Raw genomic sequence first — 7,055 nt, 5'->3', positions numbered from 1 at the left:
AGCCAGTTACACTAAAGGAGTCATTGAAGAAAAATTTCAGGCTGGAAAATTTGATCAGATGGAAGCATAAAAGTGAAGGAACAAAGCAGAATAAAAACAAATGAATCTAAATATAAAAATAGGGATCCCTGGGTGGCGCAGTGGTTTAGCGTCTGCCTTTGGCCCAGGGCGTGATCCTGGAGACCCGGGATCAAATCCCACGTCGGGCTCCCGGTGCATGGAGCCTGCTTCTCCCTCTGCCTGTGTCTCTGCCTCTTTGTCTGTCTCTGTGACTATCATAAATAAAAAATAAAAATAAAAAAATAAATATAAAAATAGCAATGACTTCTGCAGTTCAAATAATACATATAGAACAAAAATATTTGCCAATAAGCATGTAAGTCAGGTGAGGTATAAATGGACTCAAAGTATGTTAAGGTCCTAAGATTGTCAGCAAAAAGGTAAAGCATCAATTAGCATTAGCTTTCCAAATAATAATTGGATTCAATGCAGTTCCCTCCCAATCTAAGTCTCAGCTGCCTTTTTTTGTGGAAATCAATCAAGCTGAGTCTAAAATTCATGCAAAAGACCCAGATTAGGGACTCCTGGGTGGGTCAATGGTTGAGCATCTGCCTTTGGCTCAAGGCATGATCCTGGGATCAAGTCCCACATCAAGCTCCCTGCAGTGAGCCTGCTTCTCCCTCTGCCTAGGTCTCTGCCTCTCTGTGTCCCTTAAGAATAAATATATGAAATCTTTTTAAAAAATGACTCAGATTAGCCAAAACAACTTTGAAAAAAGAACAAATTTAAGGGCTAATCTATCTGATTGAGACTATCATGAAGGGACAGCGATCAACACAAAACATTGACATAGAGAGAAAATATCAATGGAAAAAAAGATCAATGGAATAGAGTCCAGAAAAGCTCATGTACATATGAACAGAGTTTTAAAAACACAGTGTGCCAAATTAATGCATTGGAGAAAAGATGATCTTTTCAATACATAATCCTGAAACCGCTGGATATCCATATGAACAAAATACTTACATACTTAAAAAAAAATCATAAAACCAAATGTTAAATCTAAAACTATCATGTCTAGAGGAAATCCTAAAAAGAAAATATAAGGTTAGGTTAGGCAAAAAGGTCTTAAATAGGGCATGAAAAGAACATAAGAAAAAAAAATCAATATATTTAATTTCAAAATTAAATACTTCTGCTCTTTCTTAAGAAATGAAAAGACAGGCAGCCTGGGTGGCTCAGCAGTTTAGCGCCACCTTCAGCCCAGGGCCTGATCTTGGAGACCCTGAGATCGAGTTCCACATCAGTCTCCCTGCATGGAGTCGGCTTCTCCCTCTGCCTGTGTCTCTGTCTCTGTCTCTCTCTCTCTCATGAATAAAATATAAAATCTTTAAAAAAGAAAAATGAAAATACAAGCCACAGACTGAAGGGAGAGCTTTACAAAGACTATCTGAAAAGAACCTGTAGTCAGAACATGTGAAGAACCCTCAGAACAAAGCAATAAGAAAACTTAATTTTTAAGATGTACTAAGGGTTCAGATAGATACTTCAGTGATGAAGATCTAAAAATGGCAAAAGAAAATGGATGAAAGACCTAAATGTGAGACAGGAATCCATCAAAATCCTAGAGGAGAACCAGGCAGCAACCTTTGTGACCTCAGCTGCTACAACTTCTTGCTAGACGGGTCTCCAAAGGCAAGGGAAACAAAAGTAAAAATGAACTATTGAGACTTCAACAAGACAAAAAGCTTTTGCACAGCAAAGGAAACAGTCAACAAAACCAAAAGGCAACCTACAGAATGGGATGAGATATTTGCAAATGTCTTATCAGATAAAGGGCTAGTATCCAAGATCTATAAAGAACTTATCAAACACCCAAAAAAAGAAAAAAAAAAAAAAGTCCAGTCAAGAAGTGGCCAAAAGACATAAACAGATATTTTTCCAAAAAAGACATACAAATGGCCAATAGACACAAAAAATGCTCAACATCATTCAGCATCAGGGAAATATAAATCAAAACCACAATGAGATACCACCTCCTAACAATCAGAATAGCTTAAATTACCACTCAGGAAACAACAGATGTTGATGAGGATGCAGAGAAAGGGGAATCCTCTCCCTGTTGGTGGGACTGCAAACTGATACAGCCATTCTGGAAAACAGTATGGAGTTTTCTCAAGAAGTTAAAAATAGAGCTACCCTATGACCCAGCAATTGCACTCCTGGGTGTCTATCCAGAGGATACAAGCACAGTGATTCAAAGGGGCACCTGCACTCCAGCGTTTATAGCAGCAATGTCCACAATAACCAAACTACAGAAAGACCCTAAATATCCATGGACAGATGAATGGATAGCAAAAATGTGACACACAAACACAGACACACACACACACACACACACACACACACAGGAATATTACTCAGCCATTAAAAGAATGAAATCTTGCCATTTGCAACAATGAAGATAAAACTAGAGGGTATTGTGCTAAGTGAAGTAAGTCCATCAATAGGACAAATACTACATGATTTCATTCATTAGAATTTAAGAGGAAAAAACAACAGTCGAAGATAGGGGAGGGTAAGGAAAATAAGATAAAAACAGAGGGAGACAAACCATATGAGACTCTTAACCATAGGAAACAAACTGAGGGTTGCTGGAGGTGGGGGGGGGGGGATGGAGTAATTGGGTGATGGGCATTAAAGGGGCACTTGAGGGGCACCTGGGCGGCTCAGTCAGTTAAGTGTCTAACTTAGGCTCAGGTCATGAATCTAGGACCCTGGAATTGAGCCCCATATCAAGCTCCCCAAGCAGAGAGTCTGCTTCTCCCTCTCTCTCTCCTTCTTCCCCATCTTCTGTTCACAGTCTCACGCTCTCACATGTGTACATGCTCACTCTCTCAAATAAGTAAAATCTTAAAGGGGAGGCACTTCAAGTAATGAGCATTGGATATTGTATGCAACCAATGAATCACTAAATTCTACCTCTGAAAATAATAATATGTTAAACTGAATTTAAATTTAAAAAGTAAAATAAGAGACAGGTACAGGGGTGCCTGGGTGGCTCAGTCACTTAAGCCTCTGACTCTTGGTTTCAGCTCAGGTCCCGATCTCAGGGTTGTGGGATCAAGCCCCACATTGAGCTCTGTGCTCAGCACGGAGTCTGCGGGGGGATTCTTTTTCTACCCTCTTCCTCCCTCTCTGCTCCTTTCCTGTTCCATACACACACTCCAAAATAAAAAAAAAAATCTTTAAAAAAACTCAAAAAAAAAAAAAAAAGCAGGTGTAGAACAGCATGCATAATATGCTACTAGGTAAAGGGAGGGACAGTGAGAAAGGAGGACAATGAAGACTACTCACAGAGGTGAAGAGGATATCTGTAGTAGAACAAAACATTCCTTTCTGTGGAGGGGGAAAAAAAGTTAAAAGGGGAAAAGTAGTAAGGGATGTTTACAAGAGAGGATATCCAAATGGCCAAAACATATGAAAATGTGTTCAGCCTTATTAGTAATCAGGAAAGCACAAATTAAACCAACATGAGAGGGGACACCTGGGTGGCTCAGTGGTTGAGCATCTGTCATGATCCTGAGGTCCTGGGATCGAGTCCCACATCGGACTCCCCACAGGGAGCCTGCTTCTCCCTCTGCCTATGTCTCTGCCTCTCTGTGTCTCTCATTAATAAATGAATAAAATCTTTTTTATTACAAAAAAAAAATAAAACCAGCATGAGATACCATGACAGACTTCCTGAATGGCTCATGTTTGAAAGACTGATAATACCAAGTGTCGGTGAAGATGCAAAGTAACTAGCTCTCCTACACCGCTGGTTGGACTATAAATTGCTGTGGCCCCTTTGAAAACAGTTTGGCAGTATCCACAGAAATTCGAGATATTCCTGCTCTGACTCAGCAATTCCACTCCCAGGTATATAAGCAAGAGAAACGTGTTACATATTCACCAAGATACATGCATAAAATGGTTTCCAGGAGCCTTATCTTTCATAGTCCCTCTAAGTTCTGCACACCCAATTTTTTTATTTATTTATTTATTTTTTATTTTTTTTATTTTTTTTTATGATAGTCACAGAGAGAGAGAGAAAGAGAGGCAGAGACACAGGCAGAGGGAGAAGCAGGCTCCATGCACCGGGAGCCCGACATGGGATTCGATCCCGGGTCTCCAGGATCGCACCCTGGGCCAAAGGCAGGCACTAAACCACTGCGCCACCCAGGGATCCCTGCACACCCAATTTTAACATACGCGGAAGGGCTGTCCCACACCACCAAACAATCCTCCAGCAGCACCAGCTGGGTATCCTACAATTCAACTCAAATCTGATGTGGAGCAAGAGAGCTCCCTAACTACAGACTCCAACAGCCAAGACCAGAAATAGGGAAGACTGTTTAACCCATGCTCTAACTAAAACTCATTGTGCTTATTTCTTATCACACTTTGAGGCACTGATGAACATATTTTACAAGGACTGGAATATCCCAACCACCAGACCAGAAAAGCCCTGATAGCAACAGAAAGCCTAGAAGGCCACACCCCCCACACTGCCTTCCCTGCCCAGGATCATGGGCTGGATACACACCAGTCCCCACCCATGCTCCCTGACTGCTCTCTTGCAGGTACCCCCCTCAACCCCTCTATAAAATTCTAGGTGTCCATCATGTGGGCACACAGGTCGGTTGTTAAGACTTGAAGCCTGCTACCTCCCCCTGGCTGCTGCCACCTGAAATTTCTCCCTTTCACTTTTCCAAACCCATTGAGTTATTGGCTTCTCTTATGAAGCATTTATCTGAGTTTGCCGGGCAACACTGTTGGCAAAGCCAGCCAGGAGCCACGCTCTCAATTTGTCCAGTCACCTCAGGACTTCTCCATGGGAACTGGTGGCCATGGCAGCGCCAAACTCACCTGTTCATTTCCTGCATGAGCAGATCATTCAGCAACACCAACACTATCTTCTCAGAGTCAGTGTCCGATTCCACGGGTCAAAGGCCCAGTCCCACAAGATTGCCCCCTGCTTCAGATGCAACTGCAAGCCCAGGCTACAGATGGGAGGTTCCCACAACCTCATCTTTGGGTGTGATTAATTGGCTAGAGTGGCTCACAGAATTCTGGAAACTCACCTACTCACTGGATTACTGGTTCATTACACAGGGTACTAAAAGGCACCTGAACAGGCACATGCAGTGAGGCCCCAAACAAAGTAGCTTCTGTCCTTATAGAGTTTGGGGCCCAATGTGGTGGCATATGAAGTATTCCATTTCCCCAACCCAGGAATTTGCTGAACCCACACTTTCTTTCTTTTTTTAAAAGATTTTATTTATTTATTCATGAGAGACAAAGAGAGAAGCAGAGACAAAGGCAGAGGGAGAAGCAGGCTCCCTGCAGGGAACCCAATGCAGGACTAGATCCTGGAACCCCAGGATCATGCCCTGAGCCAAAGGCAGTTGCTCAACCCCTGAGCCACCAGGTATGTCTCCCTCTGCCCCCATCCTTTTTTTTTTTTATTTAAACAAAGTCTTCATTACATAAGCCTGACTGCAAATCTTTGTTCATCAAGGATTAATTCAACTTTACTTCCCTCCCTGGCAATTAAGGGAGTGGGAATGAAAGTTCCAACTCTCTATTCACTACTGGTTCTCCTGTCAACAGCTCCCATCCTTCAGTGCATTGCTAAAGCCACCTTGTTAACAAACCCTACTGTGATAGAAAGGGGCTCATTTCACCTAAATGAGGGAGTCTAAAGGGATTTCAAGAATGGAGCACAACAAAAAAACAAATATAGTAACAAAAGATACTCCTATCACTCAGAAAATACCAAGTATTTTAGGAGTTATGTGCCAGAATGTGAGACAAAGACCAAATATTTAGAAGAATTAGATGTTTTGACATCTGAACAACCAAATACTAGTTCTCATAAATCACATTATCACGGGCCCAAATGGAAAACTGCTCAAGTGTTCACCAACAGTAGAATGGATATGTATATTACGGCATCTTTACAAAAGGGAATCACACACTCAACAATAAAAATTAATCACAGGGCAGCCCCGGGTGGCTCAGCGATTTAGCACTGCCTTCAGCCCAGGGCCTGATCCTGGAGACCTGGGATCGAGTCCCAGGTCGGGCTCCCTGCGTGGAAATTGCTTCTCTCTCTGCTTCTGTCTCTGCCTGTGTGTGTGTGTGTGTGTCTCTCATGAATAAATAAATAAAATCTTAAAAAAAAAAAAGTTAATCACAGCTCTACACAAATGTATGAATCTAAGCAAAGAAGTGCAATACAAGAGTGTTTGTAAACTGTGAATCCAGGAATGCAACAAACACCAACATCTAGAGATGCACATCTAGGTGATCAAACTCTACAGCAAGACAGGGATCATCCTAATAATCAGGCTAGTGGGCACCTTTCCAGGAGAAGTTGTGATGAACAGGGCTTATGGGTGGTGGAGCATTCTAGGTCTTGACCTGGAGGATGGGTTCCGTGTACACTTTAGGATTTACTTAAGCAGAGCATTATGTGGTCTGTTCTTTTCTATATGTGCCATGTTTCAACATAGAAATATTTAGGATATACAGTGAGAAATCCTGCCACCACCCATCCTTTTCCTCTGCCACCCCCTTCCCACAACCTCAGATGCAAAACCACTTTTATTAGTTTTCTATGTATCCTTCCATAAGTTTTTTAATTCATATAGGAGGACAGAGAGATATACATCCTGCCAACTCTCTTTTACACAAGATGTAAGTATATAGCTGTTTTCCACCTTGATATTTGTGGAATTTTGTTTGCTTGGTCTTTTAGTTACAAATTCATCTTTCCACATTAATCTATGACTGCATAGCTTTCCACTGTATCTATGCACATGGCTAATCCTCTACTGAGGGACATTTGGGTCGTTTCTAATTCTATGAAAAGAATACTACAACTAATACATTCTCATATACATAATTTCATACAAGTACACATACAATGTAGGATTAGCCCCAGAAACTGAATTGCTGTAACAATGAATGTGTGCATTTGTAACTTTGACATTTTCAATAGGGAACCA

The sequence above is a fragment of the Canis lupus genome, chromosome 30 (assembly GCF_011100685.1).
Source record: "Canis lupus familiaris isolate Mischka breed German Shepherd chromosome 30, alternate assembly UU_Cfam_GSD_1.0, whole genome shotgun sequence".
Taxonomy (NCBI): Eukaryota; Metazoa; Chordata; class Mammalia; order Carnivora; family Canidae; genus Canis; species Canis lupus.
The sequence above is the reverse complement of the archived record's forward strand: the minus strand, read 5'-3'. Positions refer to the sequence as shown.